At 44.4% G+C, this 22,982-nt stretch overlaps 1 pseudogene; it reads right to left on the bottom strand.

Annotated features, from left to right (window-relative positions):
• Positions 1–20,095: 20,095 nt before the first annotated feature.
• On the bottom strand, positions 20,096–22,765 carry LOC123152374 (L-type lectin-domain containing receptor kinase V.9-like; annotated as a pseudogene).
• Between the last annotated feature and the right edge of the window lie 217 nt (positions 22,766–22,982).

The following is a 22,982-nucleotide window of genomic DNA, read 5'->3' on the forward strand; positions in this document are numbered from 1 at the left end:
AATACCTTTGATGTCCTTGGGACATGCCATTTTCTCAATAGCATCAACCTTAGCTTGGTCCACTCCAATACCTTTTTCAGAAATTTTATGACCCAAGACAATGCCTTCATTTACCATAAAGTGGCACTTCTCCCAATTCAAGATAAGATTTGTTTGTTCACATCTCTGCAAAACTCGATCAAGATTGCTTAAACAATCATCAAAAGACTTCCCATAAACAGAAAAGTCATCCATGAAAACCTCAACAATCTTTTCACAAAAGTCAGAGAATATAGCCAGCATACATCTTTGAAAGGTAGCAGGTATTACATAAACCGAAAGGCATACGTCTACAAGCGTAGGTTCCAAAAGGACAAGTAAAAGTGGGTTTTTCTTGATCAGGTTGAGAAACAGGTATTTGTGAAAAGCCAGAATATCCATCAAGGAAGCAAAAGTGTGTGTGCTTAGATAATGTTTCAACCATTTGATCAATAAAAGGCAAAGGGTAATGATCTTTTCTAGTTGCTTATTTAATTTTCCAAAATCAATTACCATTCTATAGCCTGTAACAATTCTTTGTGGAATAAGTTCATTTTTATCATTAGGAACAACAGTAATACCTCCCTTCTTAGGAACACAATGAACATGACTTACCCATCTACTATAAGCTATAGGATAAATTATACCTGCTTTCAGAAGTTTTAATATTTCCGTTCTTATCACCTCTTTCATCTTCGGATTCAACCGACGTTGGTGATCAACAACTGGTTTAGCATCAGGTTCCATATTAATTTTATGCTGACATAGAGTGGGATTAATGACCTTTAAATCATCAAGAGTACATCCAATAACAGCTCGGTGCTTCCTTAGAACTTTCAATAATCTTTCTTCTTCATGTTCTGAAAGGTTAGCACTGACAATAACAAGATATATCTTCTTTTCATCTAGATAAGCATATTTCAAAGTGTCTGGCAATTGTTTTAATTCAAACACATGATCACGTTTAGGTGGAGGAGGACCTCCAAGAGTTTCAATAGGCAATTTGTGTTTAAGTAGAGGACGTTGTTCAAAGAAAATATTATCTATTTCATTTCTTTCGTGCATATGTAACTCATTCTCATGGTCTAGCAAGGATTGCTCTAATGGATCAGTAGGTGGCACAACAATAGAAGCAAGACCAATGAATTCATCCTTACTAGGCAATTCTTTTTCATGGTAATTTCTACTAAACTTGGAAAAATTAAACTCATGAGACTCATCACCAAAGCTAACTTCCACAGTTTGTTTCTGGCAATCTATCCTAGAATTAACTGTGTTCAAGAAAGGTCTAGCAAAGATAATGGGACAGAAGTCATCAGGTGGAGTACCAAGAACAAGAAAATCGGTAGGATATTTTGTTTTCCCACACAAGACTTCAACATCTCTGACAATCCCAACTAGTGATATAGTGTCTCTATTTGCAAGTTTAATAGTAACATCTATGTCTTCTATCTCAATAGGTGCTATTTCCTCCCTAATTTCTTGATATAACTTGTGAGGAATAGCACTCACATTAGCACCCATATCACATAAACCATAATAACAGTGATATCCTATTTTAACTGAAATGACAGGCATGCCAACAACATGTCTATGTTTATCTTTTCCACTAGGTTTAGCATTTCTAGCAGCTTCTTTACAGAAGTAGATAACATGCCCATCCACATCTTCTTGCAAGAGATCTTTAACTATAACAATATTAGGTTGAACTCTAATTTGTTCATCTAGTTTAGGTGTCCTAACAGAGATTTTGTTAACTGTAAGTGCATCTAGTGCCACCCCTAGTTGGTTTTGCAGTATTGACGACAAACCTAGTTGAGGGACTAATGTGTTTGTGAGAATTGCAGGATAACACAGGTAGAAGTCCCTCATTGATTCGGTTTTCCTACCAAAGATGACCCCTAAAAATGTATGAAGACATTGAAGTCAAAGGTGGTATATGAAGATATTCACATTGAAGACTATGACAAGAGAAGACACCACATGAAGCCTATGGAGCTCGAAGACTTAGATCTTTCGTAGTTCTTTTTCTTTTGTGTTGAGTCATAGGAACCGCCGTACTGTTAAGTGGGGTCCAAGAGAACCAGTCAGAATGACTGAAGTGATGCCTAAACAAAACCTATGTCTTCGAGTGAAGACTATGAGAGCGAATCTTGTCCAGAGTCGGACAAGTCAGCTTTGCTTGTAGCCCAAGTAAAGTTGCCGTGTGAGTTTGAAATCTGACCGTTGGAACACGTGTCAGTTCCTTAGTGACCCAGGGTCATTTCGGACAAATCAGGCCGGGTTGCCAAGTGGCTATAAATAGCCCACCCCCTACAACCATAAACGGTTGGCTGCTCAGATTGAGAGTACGGCTTTTGTCGTTTGAGAGCAACCCACCTCGAAGCCTTTGAGAGAGAATTCCTTGCAAGGATAAAGCCCTAACTACCCAGAGCCAAAGAGAATTGGGCATCACTTAAGTCTTCTTGTCTGTGTGATCTGAAGACTTATTACACTTGAGGATTGTGCATCCTCCAGCCGGTTAGGCATCGCGTTCTGAGCATCCAAGAGACATTGTGGATTGCCGGTGGACGAAGTCTGTGAAGGTTTGGGAGTCTACCTTGAAGACTTACCAGAGTGATTGGGCGAGGTCTGAAGTGACCTTAGCTCAAGGGGAATACGGTGAGGACTGGGTGTCCTGAGCTGCGTGTTCAGGACTGGGTGTCCGGGACTGTGTGTCCTAAGGTTTAAATACCTAGCTGCCCCAACCAGACGTATAGTTGTCACAACAACTGGAACTGGTCCAACAAATCATTGTCTTCAATGAGTCACTGGTTTCATCTTCCCTTCCCTTTACTTACTGTTACTAAGTCATTGTATGTTTGCACTATCTTTTGTCTTCACTGAGTGACTGCGTGTTCTGTCTGGCTTCATAATATCTTCCTACCTGATCCTTACTACGTTGCTGCTATTAGTCATTGTGCTTTCACTCTATTGAATACTTGACTATGGCTTGCCTAGTGTAGTCTACCTTCCGCTGCAGGGTATTAGGTTTATTTCTATCATTTATCTTCATAACTCCCATGTTTTGAAGACTTTCATAAAAATCGCCTATTCACCCCCGTCTAGTCGATATAACGCACTTTCAATTGGCATCAGAGCAAGGTGCTCCCTTGTTCTGTCTGATTCGGTTTAACCACCTGGAGTTTTAGCTATGTCGACTGTAGGGATAATTAAAGTCTCCACTGCATGCCCCGTCTTCGATGGAACTGAATATCCCTACTGGAAGAATAAGATGCACATGCATATTGAAGCCATTGATGTCGACCTATGGTATGTCGTCGAAAACGGCGTTCCCAAGGCTGGAGAAGGTGTCACTGCTGCTGATGTCAAGAAATTTGTTCAACTGGACTCTACTGCCAAGAATATCATCTGTGGTCACCATACCAAAGGACAGTATGGCCGTGTGAGTGCTTTGAAGACATCTAAGCTGGTCTGGGACTGGCTCTCCAAGGTCAATGAAGGCATCTCAACCCAGAGAGATCAGAGAATCAGTCTCCTTCGCAACCTCTTCAACCGCTTCAAGCGAAATGACAATGAGAATGTCCAGCACACATTTGACCGACTCACTGACATCACAAATGAGCTTCAAGCCCTCGGCGCTACTGAGATCACCAAACATGAAGTCGTCAAGACACTACTGAGATCACTTGATAGTTCGTTTGACATCCTAGCCCTGATGATTCAAGAACGTCCTGATTTCAAGACACTCGATCCATCTGACATACTTGAGAGGCTCAACACACATGAGTTTCAGCTTTCTGAGAAAAGAGATATCTACGGTCCAAACTATGGGCGAACTCGTGCCTTGAAGGCAAAAGCTGTCTCCTCATCTGAAGAAGAATCTGACAGCAGTTCTGATGATCCCGAAGACATTGGAAGGGAACTTGCTATGCTTGTGAAGAAGTTCCAAAAATTCACCAAGAAGAAAGGTTTCAGAAAGTCTTCCCGATCAAGCTCAAGGAATGATGAAGCTTCTGCTCATGACTACAAGAAGAAAACATGTCACAAGTGCAAGAAACTTGGCCACTTCATCTCTGAGTGTCCACAGTGGGACAATGAGAACAAAAAGAAGAAGAAGAGCAAGGAATATGACTCTGACGACAAGAAGAAGAAGAAATACTCAAAGTCTTCTTCCAAGTCTTCCTCAAAGTCTTCATCACACAAGAAGAGCTCATCTGGCAAGGCACGTGCGTTTGTTGGCAAGGAAATGGATTCAGAGGAGGAGTCCGCTTCTGAGGAGGCGGAGGTGGAGTCTGAGGAGGAGTCCGATTCAGGCGTCGCAAGTCTGGCTACAACATACGTTGCCAAGTCCATCTTCAATACTGAAGACAATGACCTCGTCACCGACACCGATGCAAATGACAAGGACTACTCCGCTTCTACCTACTGCTTCATGGCACGCGGTGCCAAGGTAAACACACGCACTACTCACTATCAAACATCTAGTGACGATGACTCTGATTGTGATTCAAAACCCAGCTACAAAACACTTGCTAAAATTGCAACTGAACAACAGAAAGCTATGGAACATATTCAAAAACTGTTAGACAGAAGCGATGATCTGTTAGGTGCTGAAATGACTCGATCTGAATCCTTAATTGAAGACATAAAAAATCTTCACGTTAAGTATCAGGAACTTGAAAGTCGTCATGAAACTCTCTCAACAACTCATGAAAAGCTTTCCTATGATTATCTTCAAAGGAAGCAAGATCTTGAGAAATTGAGAGCGGTTCATGAAGATCTTCAAAAGGAAAACGAGTCACTTCGCGCCAAACAGATCAGTCCCGCTCAGGAAGGATTTGAACCACCATGTCTTAAATGCATTGAGCGTGATAATGCTACTTCTGTTGCTGAATGTTCTACTGCTACTACTGTTGCAATATCTTCAACTGTTGATGTGGTAACTAACCCCTCTGCTGAGGATACCACTGCTATTGCTGATGAGAATGCTAGGTTGAAGACATTGCTTGAAACAGGGATGTACAAAAGTCTTAAAGGGCATCAGACACTATGTGATGTCCTCAAAAAGCAGATACTGAACCGAAACCCGAGGAAAGAGGGTGTTGGGTTCGTAAGGAAAATGAATGCTGATGGCTCTTACTGGAAACCTGAGCAGTACCCCAAAACCATGTGGGTTGCTGCAAAGGAACCTTCAGCAGACCCATCCAATCTATCTGGCTTCACTTGTGCTAACCCCATTATCATTGATGAATCCTTTGATGCAAACTATATACTGTTTAAGAATCAGAATGGTGAAGTGTTTGCCAGGTACATTGGTACTAACTGCAGGAATGGACCGCCTATGAAGAAGATCTGGGTTCCGAAAAGGTGTCTGGAGAATCTTCCTGTGAATGTCATCATGACACCTCACGTGAAGAAGACAAACCTCAGACCAAAGGCTTCATACGGTCCAAAGGCTTCATACAGACAGAGGACTCACCTGAGTCGCACTAACGCAAATGTTTTGCAGGGAAACCATACTCAGGCATATGAATATGAGAGCGGTTCATCAAACCGCCATGTTCATAAGACCAAGAACTATTCTGCTTATTCTTATGAGTACTATTGTCCGCCTGCAAGACTGTTTGCTAGGGCTCCAAAGCCAAAATTCTCAGATGCTGCACTTAGACTTATTGCTTCTCAGCCACCCTTGAAGATGTGGGTGGCTAAGAAAGCTTAACTCTCTTTTGCAGGGAAAGGTCTCCAGCAGAAAACCAAAATCGTCTGACGCCATTGCTGGGGACCTTAAACATCTTGTAGGGCGCAAGATCAAATGCCCGAATGGTCTTACTATGTACTTCGTTCCTGAATCGCTTGCTACTCTCCCTATTAGTCCTAATCTGGATCTAAGCTTTCATAACCCATTGGTTCGTCAAATGTTTTTGCTTCACAATGCTCTTGGTGAAGCCTATCCCCCTAACTGCACTGTAGGGTACGACACCAGCGTCTTCAGAATGGATTATTGATAGTGGGTGTACAAATCACATGACTGGCAAAAGAAGTCTTCTTATGGACTCAACCTTACGTCCATCCGACAAGAGCCACATCACATTTGCTGACACTGGTAAAAGTAAGGTATTGGGTCTAGGTAGAGTTGCAATCTCAAGGGATCAACACATGGATAAAGTCATGCTTGTTGAATCCCTTGGCTTCAACTTAATGTCTGTCTCAATGCTTTGCGATTTGAACATGATCGTAATATTTGGAAAATATCGTTGCCTTGTACTAATGGAATCTGACAAGTCTCTAGTGTTTGAAGGGTATCGAAAAGATGATCTGTACGTGGTAGATTTCTCAGCAGGACCACAGCTTGCCGTATGTCTTCTAGCAAAAGCTTCAGAATGCTGGCTCTGGCATCGGAGGCTTGGGCATGCTGGCATGAGGAACCTCCACACCCTGGCAAAGAAGAAGCATGTCATAGGCATCGAGGGCGTCAAGTTCAAGAAAGATCACTTATGCGGTGCCTGTGAAGCAGGGAAGATGACGAGGGCCAAACATCCCTCGAAGACAATCATGACCACTACTCGACCCTTCGAACTGCTTCACATGGATCTTTTCGGTCCCACTCATTACTCAACTCTTACTACTATTGCTTGCCTCTATGGCTTCGTTATTGTTGATGATTATTCTAGATACACTTGGGTGCACATAATCCTTTACAAGACTGAAGTGCAGGATGTCTTCAGACGCTTCGCCAATCGAGCTATGAACAATTATGGCGCCAAGATAAAGCACATCAGAAGTGACAATGGCACTGAATTCAAGAACACTGGCCTTGATACATATCTTGATACCTTGGGCATCACACATGAATTCTCAGCCCCGTACACGCCACAGCAGAATGGCGTCGTCGAACGCAAGAACAGAACACTCATTGAGATGGCCAGAACGATGCTAGATGAATACAAGACCCCAAGAAAATTCTGGCCTGAAGCCATTGATACTGCATGCCATACAATCAATCGTGTTTATCTTCACAAGCTTCTGAACAAGACATCTTATGAGCTCCTTACTGGCAAGAAGCCAAATGTCAGTTACTTCAGAGTATTTGGCGCAAGGTGCTGGATCAAGGACCCACATCACACCTCAAAGTTTGCACCAAAAGCACATGAGGGTTTTATGCTTGGATATGGAAAGGATTCACACTCCTACAGAGTCTTCAATCTCTTTCATTACAAAGTGGTTGAAACAGTGGATGTGCGGTTCGATGAGACCAATGGTTCACAAAGAGAGCAACTGCCAAATGTGCTAGATGAAGTTCCATCCAGTGAATCAATCAAGCTAATGGGAACTGGAGAAATTATACCTTCTGAAGCTCATCCTGAAGAAGAACTTATCATCTCAGCACCTGATCAACATGAAGACAATGCTCAGCCTGAAGACATTCCTTCTAACAACGACAATGATCAGCAAGAGCAAAGTCTTCGCCCTGTACATCCTCGCGTTGCCAATGAAGTGCAGATTGAAAGAATAATTGATAGCATCAATGCACCCGGTCCACTCACTCGTTCAAGGGCAACTCAGCTAGCAAATTTCTGTGGGCACTTCGCATTCGTCTCAATAACAGAACCCAAGAAAGTTGAAGAAGCCTTCATGGAACCTGAATGGATTCAAGCTATGCAAGAAGAGCTTCAACAGTTTGAGCTGAATAATGTATGGGAACTAGTTAAGCGTCCTGATCCACGGAAGCACAATATAATAGGCACCAAATGGATATACCGCAACAAGCAAGATGAGCATGGTCAAGTTGTCAGAAACAAAGCTCGTCTCGTTGCTCAAGGATATACTCAAGTGGAAGGCATTGACTTCGATGAAACATTTGCTCCTGTGGCTAGACTTGAAGCCATACGCATACTGCTGGCCTATGCAAATCATCATAACATACTTCTATATCAAATGGATGTGAAGAGTGCTTTTCTCAATGGCAAGATTGAAGAAGAAGTGTATGTTGCACAACCGCCTGGCTTTGAAGATCCAAAACATCCTGACATGGTATACAAGCTCAACAAGGCACTGTATGGCCTCAAACAAGCCCCTCGGGCCTGGTATGACACACTCAAATACTTCCTGAAGAGCAAAGGCTTCATACCTGGTTCCCTAGACCCCACTCTCTTCACGAAGACATATGATGGTGAACTGTTTGTGTGCCAAATATATGTGGATGACATTATCTTCGGCTGCACCAATCAGAAGTACAGTGAAGAGTTTGGATATATGATGCAAGAGCAATATCAGATGTCCATGATGGGAGAGCTGAAGTTCTTCCTCGGTCTTCAAATACGACAACAACGCAACGGCATCTTCATATCTCAAGAGAAGTATCTCAAAGATTGCCTGAAGAAGTTTGGTATGCAAGACTGCAAAGGCTTCACAACACCAATGCCAGCCAAACATCATCTGGGTCCCGACGACAATGGTAAAGAGTTCGATCAAAAGGTATACCGCTCCATGATTGGTTCTTTACTTTATCTATGTGCATCTAGGCCAGATATTATGCTTAGTGTTTGCATGTGTGCTCGATTTCAAGCGGCACCAAAGGAGTCGCATCACTTAGCTGTGAAGCGAATTCTTCGATATTTGGCTCACACCCCAACTCTAGGATTATGGTATCCAAAGGGCTCAGAGTTTGATCTGGTTGGATTCTCGGATGCTGATTATGCTGGTGACAAAGTTGATCGCAAGTCTACATCAGGCACATGTCACTTTCTGGGACGATCACTTGTATGTTGGTCTTCAAAGAAGCAGAACTGTGTATCTCTCTCCACTGCTGAATCTGAATACATTGCTGCTGGATCTTGCTGCGCTCAGCTTCTATGGATGAAGCAAACACTCAAGGACTATGGCATTCATCTGAAGCAAGTGCCACTTTACTGCGACAACGAAAGCGCCATCAAGATTGCCAACAACCCAGTTCAGCACTCGAAGACAAAGCACATTGAAATTCGTCATCACTTTCTCAGAGATCATGTTGTGAAGGAAGATATTGATATCATACACGTCAACACTGAAGAGCAATTGGCAGATATCTTCACCAAGCCCTTGGATGAGAAGAGATTTTGCAAGTTACGGTGTGAGCTAAATATCCTGGAATCCTCAAATGTCCTGTGATCAGGCACACATCCTAACCCTAATGCATATTGATGACTTAGATGTGCAACACACGAAGTAAAGTATATCTTCAATCAATGAAGACATACATTCTAAGTGTGAATACATTAATGTGGAATTTGACTTCGGAGCGCCACGATAATTGTGCGCCGTGTCTGGGTCTAATACTTCCTATACGGTGGGTAACGCCACCACCAAATGTTCTATTTTGAAGTGTTTCACTCATGGCGTTACCTTGCAATGTCTTCACATTTGGTTTGGCTTCGATCTCAACATATCTTCATGATTATCTTCACTATGTTGATTATATATATATATATATTAGTGTTCTGTCCTCTACAGCATTCACTTATAGCTATGTCTTCATTGTTGAATCTTTTGAACTAAGTGAATGTGATCGGACCCTAACCTCTCTATGCTTTCTATCTCAAATTCTATCTCTCCAAATCATATGCATTCTATTGAAACTGTCGAATGTCTTCTCTGCGTCCTTGTCAGCAGAAGATACAGAGACAACCATTAAGTCCGTTTTCAATGCTCATTCCTCCACATGAAACCCGGAGAAGTAGGAACGACCACCCGACAATCAAGGCGTGCGTGGGACGTGGAACAAACCCCAAAATTCCGCATAATGGCCACGTGTTCCTCAGATGCGAATCGCCAGGGGCACCTGTGTAATAGCGCAGTGCCGCCCATGTACCTATAAATACACACTTCACAGCGGTCATTATCTCTTCTTCCACTCTCGCACGAACCCTAGCGCCACCGCTAGCCCTCGACGACGCCGGCGACGAAGCGCTTCGCTGCCGCAACCTCTCCGACGCCGTCTTCACGCCGACCGCGGACATCGTCCTCTCCGCCGTCGCCGTAGGTGTCCTCCGTCGCCAAGTTAGGGCACGGAAGATCGAACTGCTCGGCCTCATCTTCCACTTCGTCTAGCAGTTCTTAGTGTGGTAAATAAAACTTCCTTTTTACAGCACCGTTGATCCTATGGATTTGTCACTTTCTACCACAAGCAGTTTCTATTCACACAAGTTAGATCTCTCTCATACTGCATCTCATAACATGCCTAGTATATTCACTTATGCTTCACAAAGTAGTTAGATTCCTCACTTGTACTGATCTGTGGATTCGTACAAATCTGGAACCAACTCCTTATCTATGAGTGAATGTCTTCGCACGATGAGGTCAATGTCTTCTAAACTGATTTATCTTCAAAATCTTCTGAGAATGCATATGACCTCTTCCCCTTCCCTCGCACCTTAATGCTGTCACAGGTACATGTCCGTGGGAGAATCCTTTGGTTCTCATAGTCTGCATTCATTTGCAGAATTCTTACAGCATCACATTAATTCTCCCGAAGCCAGTTCCTGTTGGTCCAGCAAGTGAAAACCTTTGAAGCCTTTGAACGTGTTGAAGCCTTTCAAGTTAAAGTTTATGGCTTCAGAGAAAGCAGCAAGGAAGGGTGGCAGAAAGCGTCATGGAGAAACATCCAGAGATCTGCCAGATGAACTCTCAGAACTGTACAAGACAGATCCTGAAGAGGATTACAATCAGCGCAAGACCCGAATCCAATGGATTCGAAGATATTGGGCAGAACAATGGTTCAAATACCGATTTGTAACCCAGGAATATGCTGAGAAAAATGCCATCAAGAGACCGTGGGGAGACATCCTATACAAGAATCTTCTACCCAGGTCCAGAGATGAAGCCATTGCACAAGGCTTCTATCCCTGCATGGTCCGTGGGCCACAGCCTGCTGATGCACACCCATCGTCACTACTATGGTGTCGTGACGACAATCTGTTCAAGCGCAACTTCCAGTTTGCCCAGAACTCAGCGAAGCAGAACAAGAAGACTTTGAGGTTAGACTTCAACCCTGGTCCCTCAGCACCAAGGGCAGATGGCACACGAGATGCAGAACCCAATGTCATCGGTCCCTTCTACAACCTTGAAGGCCTCATCACCCGTATCTTGGTTCAAGGGACTGCAGTGAATGAGCCTGCAGCTGACGCTGAATCTGAAGAAGCGCCTGCAGCACCAAAGACAAAGAAGCTGAAGAAGCCTAAAGCTTCAAAGCCTGCCCTCTCACCAAAAATCTCACGAGCAAAGCCACTGGCAACTGCACCTCCTGAAGACAGTGTGCAGTCTGAAGACTTATCACGCGTCTCCAAGCCCCAGAAGGTCAAAATACCTCTACCTCACACCGGCCAAGAGCTAACTGTTGCTGCCATTCTGCGCAATGACGCCATCGATGTGTCAAGTGATGAAGATCTTGCAGATGACGCTCTTGAGCAACTCATCAAGAGCAAAGAAGAAGCAGAAATCTTAATGATCTGCCTCTCTTTGATGTGACCATCATCCACAACTTCATTGACGAATGGTTTGACACGCCAAACATCAGCTTTGAAGATCTGCAGCTACCAATTGGCCTCAGTGTCGCCTTCCAAGGCGCCATTGCTTCAGAACTCGCTATTGCCCAGCGCATTGTTGAACTGAAGCAAAAGATTGACTATGAAAAGGCTCAGTTCAAGAAGCATATGGCCAAGCTCAGCGTGCAGGAAGTGAAGAACTTCAAGAGTATGATGCACGAGCTCAAGGAAGCCTTTGTAAAGAAACATGCAGAAGCTCAGGGTTCGCGTGAGCGCATGAAGACTCTGGCTGACAGATGTGTGCAAGCCTATAATGAGGCTGAGAAGCGCAAGGCCCTTGGGCGTCCTGGCATCGACCACAGGATGGCCGCAAAGAAGAAGAAGAAGCCTGCTATGGCTGAACCTGACGCACCAAGGCAGGAGGCAGTTCCGATTGTCTTTCCAACTGGACTAACTGGCTCGAAGCCAAAAAGCCGGTCAACCGTTTCAGAGCTTAAGAAGACAAGGACTGCTGAGGCTGAAGCCAGGAAGAGGAAACACTCTGAAGCCTCTCCTACTGCCCCCTCCAAGAAGAAGAGGAAGACCAAGAAAGATCGGGCTGCTCCCACAGAGCCTTTGATAGTTGAACCCATTTCTATGGTCTATCCTGAACCTGAACGCCAACTGACTATCCATGAGCCTGCTTCCACAGAGGCTCATGAAGCTGAAGACTTTCCAACAGCTGATCCCATCGCTGCTGAAGACATTGGTCAACATGACAATGTAGAAGATGGTGCAGTCCTTCCTCAGCTTGAAAATAGCGAACTCATCAGCATTGGTCGTCCACTGACGCCAATTGCACATGATGCTTCATGGGAAGATCGCCCACAAGAGGAAGAAGACTATGAGGCCCAGCCCACTCCAACTCCATAGGCGTCGCCTGCGTTGCGCAGGCTTCGCAAAGGTCCAAGGCCTCAAGTCTCTGCTGAAGACAATCCGGCTGCATCAGCCGCGGAAGATGAAGTCCCACAAGTTGCCACTCCACTGTCCCACCAAGAAGCAATTCTCAAGGAGAACGTGCTTGAAAATCTTGTGGCTGCCACAACCACCACTAATGTGGAGCCCTCCCCAACGGAAGAAGAAGACAACGAAGCCACTGATCCCATCACTTCTGTTCCTGAGTCTGCTGCCGGTCCCCAGTTCGACTATCATGTTGAGCACATGCCTCATGTACAGAAGCCAATCCCAAGATTGCCAAGGTTCCCAGGTCCTGCATCAGCACCTGGCTCCTTCAATATCAATGGCTTCAGGGCAGACAACACATTCTTTGATAGCTCCAGGAAGCCCTACTCAAGGGAAAGGATATCATCTGATCGGTTCTAGAGCTATCCTCAGCGAAGCTATTACTCATTCATTCTTTACAACCAAGGTCGCATCTTCTCACACAAGCGCCTTGACATTGAAGCCATAGCTGGTCTGCCCTGTCTGGAAGAAGCTTTGGATTGCTTCAAGGAAGTTGGACTGCTGTCGTTCGTTACTGACCAAGAGCATTGGAATGAAGAGCTGCTGCTCCAATTCTATGCCACACTTCACATCCGCGGGTACAACAGAGATCCGAAGACTTGGGTCCTGGAGTGGATGACCGGAAACGTTCATCACGAAGCCAATGCATTTGACATCATTGAGCTCACTGGTTTGCCCACTCCTGGCGATCTCTACGAGCATGGCTGTCAGCTGCATAGTGAATCTATTGAAAGCATCTTTAAGAGGACGGAACCTGATATGAGTTAGATGCTCAGCATGATGAAGCCATTACCCCAAGATGCTGCTTATCCAACAGAGTTCTTCGTTGAAGACCTTGAGTATCTGCCAAGAACCATCTATCACATCATCAGGCGAACTCTCTGGCCCATCAAAGGGCACTCTCCAAATGCCAAGCTTGAGGGTGCAATGAAGACTTTGGTCTTCTATATTCTTCATGGAAAATGCTTCAATGCACAGGACTTATTCATCCGCCAACTTGCTGCATCGGGCTCTGATCTGTTTGGCTTGAAGTTCTACGCCCCATGGGTAATGCGGCTAATTAAACTTCACTCTGATATCTCATATCAGCCATCTGCTCGCATGGGAACGAGTAGATGCTCTATGTCTTCAAACCTTTTTGGTCCTTACTGACAAAAGGGGGAGAAGCATATGAGGTTGATAGTCTTCAAGCGGGTCCATATGGGCGGGTGCTTTATATTTTGCTTCGTGCTTACAACTCTCATTTTGCTACATTTGGTTCTTTGAGTTGTAACACTTAAACTCGATGGTCGTCTGCTACTTATCTGCCACTTTGTTCTGCGATGATAAATTCCGCATGTGCGACAATAAATTCCGCACTTAGATCATTCTGCAGACGTCCATTTTCCATTATGCATTGTCATTATCTTCATATACTTTCACATGCATAGTGGATTGTCATCATAAGTTGAAGTGGATCTCCACAAGTACAACCTGCCATGTGCATTTGCATTCCAAAAGCAAATTACTTATATGCACATCTTCAGGGGGAGCCCTTGCAACTTATGAAGACAACTCCCTATCCTTTACAATTTCACAGATTATATTCCCCGTTGAAAACTTCAACTAGTTTGTCATCAATCACCAAAAAGGGGGAGATTGTAACTGCATCTAGTGCCACCCCTAGTTGGTTTTGGAGTATTGACGACAAACCTAGTTGAGGGACTAATGTGTTTGTGAGAATTGCAGGATAACACAGGTAGAAGTCCCTCATTGATTCGGTTTTCCTACCAGAGATGACCCCTAAAAATGTATGAAGACATTGAAGTCAAAGGTGGTATATGAAGATATTCACATTGAAGACTATGACAAGAGAAGACACCACATGAAGCCTATGGAGCTCGAAGACTTAGATCTTTCGTAGTTCTTTTTCTTTTGTGTTGAGTCATAGGAACCACCGTACTGTTAAGTGGGGTCCAAGAGAACCAGTCAGAATGACTGAAGTGATGCCTAAACAAAACCTATGTCTTCGAGTGAAGACTATGAGAGCGAATCTTGTCCAGAGTCGGACAAGTCAGCTTTGCTTGTAGCCCAAGTAAAGTTGCCGTGTGAGTTTGAAATCTGACCATTGGAACACGTGTCAGTTCCTTAGTGACCCAGGGTCATTTCGGACAAATCAGGTCGGGTTGCCAAGTGGCTATAAATAGCCCACCCCCTACAACCATAAACGGTTGGCTGCTCAGATTGAGAGTACGGCTTTTGTCGTTTGAGAGCAACCCACCTCGAAGCCTTTGAGAGAGAATTCCTTGCGAGGATAAAGCCCTAACCACCCAGAGCCAAAGAGAATTGGGCATCACTTAAGTCTTCTTGTCTGTGTGATCTGAAGACTTATTACACTTGAGGACTGTGCATCCTCCAGCCGGTTAGGCATCGCGTTCTGAGCATCCAAGAGACATTGTGGATTGCTGGTGGACGAAGTCTGTGAAGGTTTGGGAGTCTACCTTGAAGACTTACCAGAGTGATTGGGCGAGGTCTGTGTGACCTTAGCTCAAGGGGAATACGGTGAGGACTGGGTGTCCTGAGCTGCGTGTTCAGGACTGTGTGTCCGGGACTGTGTGTCCTAAGGTTTAAATACCTAGCCGCCCCAACCAGACATACAGTTGTCACAGCAACTGGAACTGGTCCAACGAATCATTGTCTTGAACGAGTCACTGGTTTCATCTTCCCTTCCCTTTACTTACTGTTACTCCTTGTGAAGTCATTGTATGTTTGCACTATCTTTTGTCTTCACTGAGTGACTGCGTGTTCTGTCTGGCTTCATAATATCTTCCTACCTGATCCTTACTACATTGCTGCTATTAGTCATTGTGCTTTCACTCTATTGAATACTTGACTATGGCTTGCCTAGTGTAGTCTACCTTCCGCTGCAGGGTATTAGGTTTATTTCTATCCTTTGTCTTCATAACTCCCACGTTTTGAAGACTTTCATTAAAATCGCCTATTCACCCCCCTCTAGTCGATATAACGCACTTTCATTAACCACAGTTGAAACTTTAGCATGTTCCTTTATTCTATCAGGAAAAGGAAGTTTCTCGAAATAAGCAGTAGGAACAACTGGATCAACATTATAAAGTATAGTTTCTTCTTTAACCGATACCGGTTCTTTAATTTCTTATTTAATAGGTGGTTGATACCTGATCCACTTCTCTTTAGGGAGTTCAACATGAGTAGCAAAAGATTCACAAAAGGAGGCTACTATCTCAGAGTCAAGTCCATATTTAGTGCTAAACTTTTGAAAAGCATCGGTATCCATAAGAGATTTAACACAATCATACTTAAGCTTTATACCCGACTCTTTACCTTCACCGAGTTCTCAATATTCAGAGTTGCGTTTAATTCTTACCATAAGATCCCACCGGAATTCAATAGTCTTCTTCATAAAAGAACCAGCACAAGAAGTATCCAGCATGGTTTGATCATTACGAGAAAGCCAAGCATAAAAATTCTGAATAATAATTTCTCTTGAGAGCTCATGATTGGGGCATGAATATAACATTGAATTAAGCTTCCCCCAAGCTAGGGCGATACTTTCTCCTTCACGATGCCAAAAATTATATATATAATTCTGATCACGATGAACTAGATGCATAGGATAATTTTTTTTGGGTGAAACTCCAATTTCAAACGATTCCAATTCCATGATTCAATATCATCGCATAGACTATACCATGCCGATGATTTTCCCTTCAAAGATAAAGGGAAAACTTTTTTCATAACTTCATCCCTGGGTAAACCTGCAAGTTTAAACAATTCACAAATTTGTTCCACATGTATCAAGTGCATATCAGGATATTCCGTTCCATCTCCTGCATAAGGATTAGCTAGCAGTTGTTCTATCATACCCGAAGGAATTTCATATTCAATATTTTCAGTAGGTGATGTAGGTTGAGGGACAATTAATTGTGGTTTGGTTCGAGGTGAAGATACCCTGAACATACCCCTCAAAGGATTGTTTTCCATAATAACAAGTAACAATAAATTTCAGCACACTATATAAATGTTTCCTTACCGAATTCCACTTACCAAAGGCGCTTCACTCCCCGGCAACAGCGCCAGAAAATAGCCTTGATGACCCACAAGTATAGGAGGTCAATTGTAGCTCTTTTTGATAAGTAAGAGTGTCAAACCCAACAAGAAGCAGAAGGAAATGACAAGTAGTTTTCAGTAAGGTATTGTCTGCAAATGTTGAAATTATAAGTAGTGAGTAGTTTGGTAGCAAGATAATTTGTAGCGAGCAAGTAACAATAATTGTAACAAGTATGCAGCAAGGTAGCCCAATCCTTTTGAGGCAAAGGACATGCCAAAACGGTCTCTTATGATAAGCAAAGCATTCTTGAGGGTACACGGGAATTTCATCTAGTCACTTTCATCATATTGGTTTGATTTGTGTTTGCTACTTTGATAATTTGATATGTGGGTGGACCGGTGCTTAGGTGATGTTCTTATTTGAACAAACCTCCTTCTTATGATTAACCCTCCCTCAAGCATCCGCAACTATGAGAAAAGTATTAAGAACAAATTCTAACCATAGCATTAAACTCTAGGATCCAATCGGCCCCTTACGGAATAGTGCATAATCCGGGGTTTAAGTTTCTGCCACTCTCGCAACCCACAATCTATTTACTCCTCCAAAATACATTCCCTTAGGCCCAAATATAGTGAAGTGTCATGTAGTCGATGTTCACATGACACCACTAAGGGAATCACAACATACATACTATCAAAATATCAAACACATACCAAATTCACATGATTACTTGCAACATGATTTATCCCGTGACCTCAAGAACAAAAGTAACTACTCACAATCAACAAACATGCTCATGATCAGAGGGGTATTAATATGCATAATGGATTTTAACATATAATCTTCCACCAAATAAACCATAGAGTAATCAACTACAAGATGTAATCAACACTACTAGTCACCCCATAGAAACAATCTATAGTTCCGGTAACAAGATTGAATATAAGAGATGAACTAGGTTTTGAGATGAGATGGTGCTGGTGAAGATGTTGATGGAGATTACCCTCCCCAAGATGGAGAGTTGTTGGTGATGACGATGACGATGATTTCCCCCTCCGGGAGGGAAGTTCCCCCGGCGGAATCGCTCCGCCGGAGGGAAAAAGTGCTCCTGCCCAAGTTCCGCCTCGAGGCGGCGGCGTTCTGTCCCGAAAGTATTATTGTTATTTTTTCTTGGTCAAAACCACTTGTATATACCAGAAGATGGGCACCAAAGGTGGGCCTAGGAGGGCACAATACACCAGGGTGCGCCAGGGGGGCCTGGCGCGCCCAGGTGGGTTCTGCCCACCTGGTGGCCCCCCTCCGGTACTTATTGCCCGCAATATTTCTTATATATTCCATAAAAAATCTTCGTGAAGTTTCAGCCCATTTGGAGTTGTGCAGAATAGGTGGCCTGACGTAGGTTTTTTAGGTCCAGATTTCCAGCTGCTGAAATTCTCCCTCTTGTTGTGTTCCTTGCAAATTATGAGAGAAGAAGGCATTAGACTTACTCCAAAAAATATTATTATGGATAAAACATTGTAAATAACAGTAAGAAAACATGATGCAAAATGGACGTATCGTGGTGGCCCAGTCGCAGCCCGAGGGGAGGGGAGGGGATGCGCGCGCGTAAGGCTAGAGGCGCATAAGGAAGGAGGCGGGGCGGGTGGGGCCACTGCGTATTGCGCGTTTTGCCAGCGTGGCGTGCGAGCCGGCCGGAAGTTAAGGCGGCGCACCGCGCCCAAACGTTTACCTTCATTTACGCACATATATTCATCCCTACGGACACATACGCCGACCCTACCCCTATGAGCACCTCCGAGAGACTCACGCGGCATATCATCTTGAGATTGACAGGCGCCTCGTAGTCGATGAGAACGTCTCCTTCCACTAAAAGCATGTCACCGGAAATCCTGAAATAAATTCAGAAAAATACAAGCACCAGAACTTGAACCTTGATGGGCTGGGGATACCACTGTCCTCTTAACCATCCAACTACTGATTAGTTCGCTCATTTTGTGCTGTTTGTAATGGTTTTTTTTACAGTTTTTTTGGTTTAATGTTTTCTTTGTTTCTTAACCGGTTTTTCTTCAGTTTTCTTCGGTTAACGATTTATTTATCTTTGATTTTGTTCAGGGTTTTCTCATTCCTTCACTGGTTTTTCTTTGACTTATCTTTTTCTTTTTTCTTCACTGGTTTTCCGCGGCATTGCTTCAGTTTTTCAGATTTTTTCCTCAAGGTTTCTTTTTTGTTTTGGTGTTTTTTCATCGGTTTCTTAGCGTTTTTTCTTTGTTTTCAGCACATATCTATTTTTCATTACACAATGTAAATTTTTAGTGTATATGTGGAACATTTTTTCATACATGTCTAACATTTTTCAAATGTACGGTGTAGATCTTTTAAATATACATTTTGAACACTTTTTGAAATACACGCTGGTTTATTCCCGTTTTCTTCAACGCATGTCTATATTTTTTAATAAACATCTTTTAAAAAACATGTTTAATATTTTTAAATACATTAATAATATTTTCTTAAACACATGTTTTAATGTCTATTTTTCTAACGCATGTATACATCTTTTCTTACATATCATACATTTTTGTATGCATGTGAAACTCTTTTTTATGTATATTTAACATGTTTCCAAATATGAATCATTTTTTTGAAATGATATCGTTGGAAACTTTTTTATGGCTGTTGTACATTTTATATTTTGTTACTCAAATGAATGGTCAAATTTTGACCCAAAATATGGGGGACATATTAGGCTGGTCATAGTGGGAGTAACATAGGTAGTAACATAGATGCCACATAAGCAAAATTGGTGATGTGGCAAGTAGTTAATGAGGAGAGAGGCAAATAGAGTAACATAATATGTTACCATCACATAGCGGTTTCCAATGCATAATGAGTCTACAAAGTAATAAATGAAGGCAACTATGTTACCACACCTATGACACTACCCACTATGAAGGTAGTAACATAGACTAGTAACATATGTATGTTACTAGTCTAAGTTACTCTCCACTATGACCAGCCTTAGTTCAGTTCGGAAGGAGATAGTGGTATAAAAAATACGAATGGCCCTAATGAGGGAGACACGACAACATTTATATGCACTGATTAGTGATCGATGGATAGATGGATCATTAATTTTGTCAACATTCAAACTGAGTATATTTCAAATGGTTAGGTTTCTTGTGATGGAACCAATCCATCAGGATTCAAATTCTAGACTTGTCACACATGGTCGCATTTTCTTGGATTTATTCTAAGCCTTCCGACGATGTGCTTCAGTGGGTGGATACGTTCTTGTCGGCTATAAAGTCGTTTGTGAATACCCCCGATAGCGGCAGGATGTGCGTGTTCATATGGTTGAATGTCTGTGTGTATATGTGAGTATATGCGTGTGTACTATGTTTAAAAAAATTATAACTACATGTGCATCGTCAAATAAAAGCCAGAGCTGCAAATGCATACTGAAAATCATTGCAACAACCAGGAAATATCTAGTATAATCAATCAACGCGCTTAGCGCTGAAAATACGCTGCTCATATGTTCGCATATCTGCCGGGAATAAATAAGCTCAGTCCTCGGTAGCACTAAGGTACGCAGTTTCAGTTGATTCATGCAAATAAGCAGAGTCCTCGGCGGGTAGATCACCATAAGCCTGTCCCTCCAAGAAGTGAATCTCCCCAGAACCACGCACCGCTTCAAGCACCGGCAACCTGGCGTCCTCAGATCGTAGCACATCGACAGCCTGCGTCACCGACGGCCGCCGCACCGGATCGTGGTGCATGCACCAAAGCCCTGTCACGAGCAGACGCTCCATCTGCAGCCCGTCGAAGTCGCCGTCGAGCCTCCTGTCTGCCGCGTCAAGGATCTGGTTCCGGCAGTACATCTCCCGGACAGACGCCAGCAGCGCCGCCGAGGCATGGCCTGGCCCCCTCGACGCCGGCCGCCTGCCGCAGGCGATCTCGAGGAGCACGACGCCGAAGCTGTACACGTCGGACTCGGCGCTCGGCCTGCGGTCGTTGACGAACTCCGGGTCAATGTACCCGACGGTGCCTGCCACGACCTGCGTCGTCTGCGGCTCTGCGCCGTGGTCGACGAGCCTCGCCAGCCCGAAGTCGCCGAGCTTGACGTTGCGCGACGCGTCGAGCATCATGTTTGCAGGCTTGTTGTCCCCGTGCACGACGCACTGCTCGCACTCCGTGTGGAGGTACCGCAGCGCGGAGCCCAGCCCCAGCGCGATCTTGTACCTGCAGCGTGGACATCATCAACCTTCTTAACTTTTCAGGTGAGACTAAGGTGGTGTTTGGTTCTCTAGTCCTATGATTTTTTTTAATCTCAACTAAAAAGTCCCTAGTTTCTAAAAAGTCTCACCTTGTTTGTTTTCAGAAACTAAAAAGTCCCTAGTCCCTTCCTAGAGGCTATTAAATGACCATGTTGCCTCTAATATATAAAAAAATAACAATTAAACGATGGCGGGCCAATGGATGCATGGAGGGGCATTGATGAAAAAGTCCTAAAAAGTCTTAAAAAGTTTCTCCTATTTGATAAAAAAGTCTCTATAAGGAACTTTTTCTAATCCCTACATAAAAAAGTTCCTGGAAACAAACACCCCCTAAAGCCAAGTGACTCTTCGTTGCAAAAGAAAAGAATTATTTACCTCTCAGACTAAGTTATCGTCCGGTCAGGATTGTAGAGGTGCGTGTCGAGGCTGCCTCCGGGCATGAGCTCGTAGGCAAGCGCCAGTTCTCTCCGGCGACCACACCAGCCGACGAGGTGGACGATGTTGCGGTGCCTCAGCTGGCTCATTACGGTGACCTCTGCCTGAAACTCCTTCAGACCCTGCACAGATTGATCCTCTGAGAGCATCTTGATGGCCACATGACGGTTTTGGCCAGTCAAGTAGCCTCTGTACACCGGGCCGAATCCCCCTCTCCCAATCTTCCTCTCCTCTGCGAAGTTGTCCGTCGCAGCGGCGAGCTCGCTGTACCTGAACTCCCTAGGTCCCAATGCTCGCCTTAGCTCAGGTTCTCTTATCACGTGCTCGACGTCTTCCAGTTGGTTAGACCTAGCAGTGCTCTGCCGCGGCCTCTTGCTACGCATGCAGCAGAGCAGCACGGTTGCCACGGCGCAGATCAACCCTATCAAGGCCGAAGCCGCAACAGCTGCTTGCTCCAACCACGACGATACGGCCTTGCCGCGGGCTGCAACGTGCAGTTTCCTTGTCGCTCTCCGGCCATATGTACCGGACAACAATCTTCGCGCCCTAGGTTCGTAGGGGAGCCTGCGATAATGGTGTCGACTGGGTACTCTTCCACTTCGTCGTGTGGTACTTGTGATACCATCTACATCTAATAAGTAAAAGGAAGCTCCTCGTGTGATTCTGCAACCTGTGAGGTTGTGAAATCCCACACCTCCCAATGAACCAGCAGAGAAAGCAAATGATTTTTGTTGTTCTTGTAAGAACACAAAAAAGACAGGATCGCATAATTCGGTGGTGTTAATCCCAAGGAACTTATCACGGTGGTGATAGGATCCGCTGCAATTGAAGGATAATTCAGCAGCGTGAGGAGCAAGGTAGGAAACACGGGGCAGAAAAGCAGACGGTAGGTTCTTGCTCGGCGAAAAACTCGTCCCCGTGCCCTCCGTAGATCTCATGCCGATGGCGATGAGCTTGCTACTGCGATCCTCAGTCTCCGGGCTGAAGCAGGCAAGGCGCTGGCCCGTGTACCAGTACCAGTCTGTGGTGGAATTCTGGGACAGGAGGAAGCCGAGGTACTGCCCGTGGCCATGGGGCATCGTCGGAGTGAAAGAGAAGGGCGTCGCATCGCCGGTACATGACGAGCTGTGGCTGTGCAGGCCCGCAATAATTTGAAAGGAGAAATTGGTGGCGAAGCTTACCATTTTGCCCGTGGGGCTTTCCCATGGCTGCACTCTTTTCGCGTACGACCCCCGGGCGGTGCTGTGCGCTCTGCTTCTGCCAGGTCTCGCACTCGCAGTCGCAGTGATGGATGCATGCTCGGGGAAGATGAGGATTGCAGTGGGGTGCGAGAAGTCGAAGGGCAGCGAGACAGCGGAATTGGCATAGATTGAGGAAGTGGAACAGAAGTAGAAGCAGAAGAACAGGAACAGGGAAGGGAGACCGGAGCTCCTCGCTCTGGCCATCATCGTTTGTGTTTGTGTGAGATCTAAAATGAGAGTTGAGACTAGTGGATTTATAGAGCCGGCCGGGCGGATTTTTCGAGCATACGACAGCCGGCGGAGTGCTAACCACCTGGTCCTCGGTCAACTTGTTAGAGCATCTTCAACAGAAGCTCAAAAAAACGGCGCACTAAAATAATTTTACCGCGCCATTTTAGTAATTTTAACGCGCCGTGGTCGA

The sequence above is a fragment of the Triticum aestivum genome, chromosome 7A, assembly GCF_018294505.1.
Source record: "Triticum aestivum cultivar Chinese Spring chromosome 7A, IWGSC CS RefSeq v2.1, whole genome shotgun sequence".
NCBI classification, from domain to species: Eukaryota; Viridiplantae; Streptophyta; class Magnoliopsida; order Poales; family Poaceae; genus Triticum; species Triticum aestivum.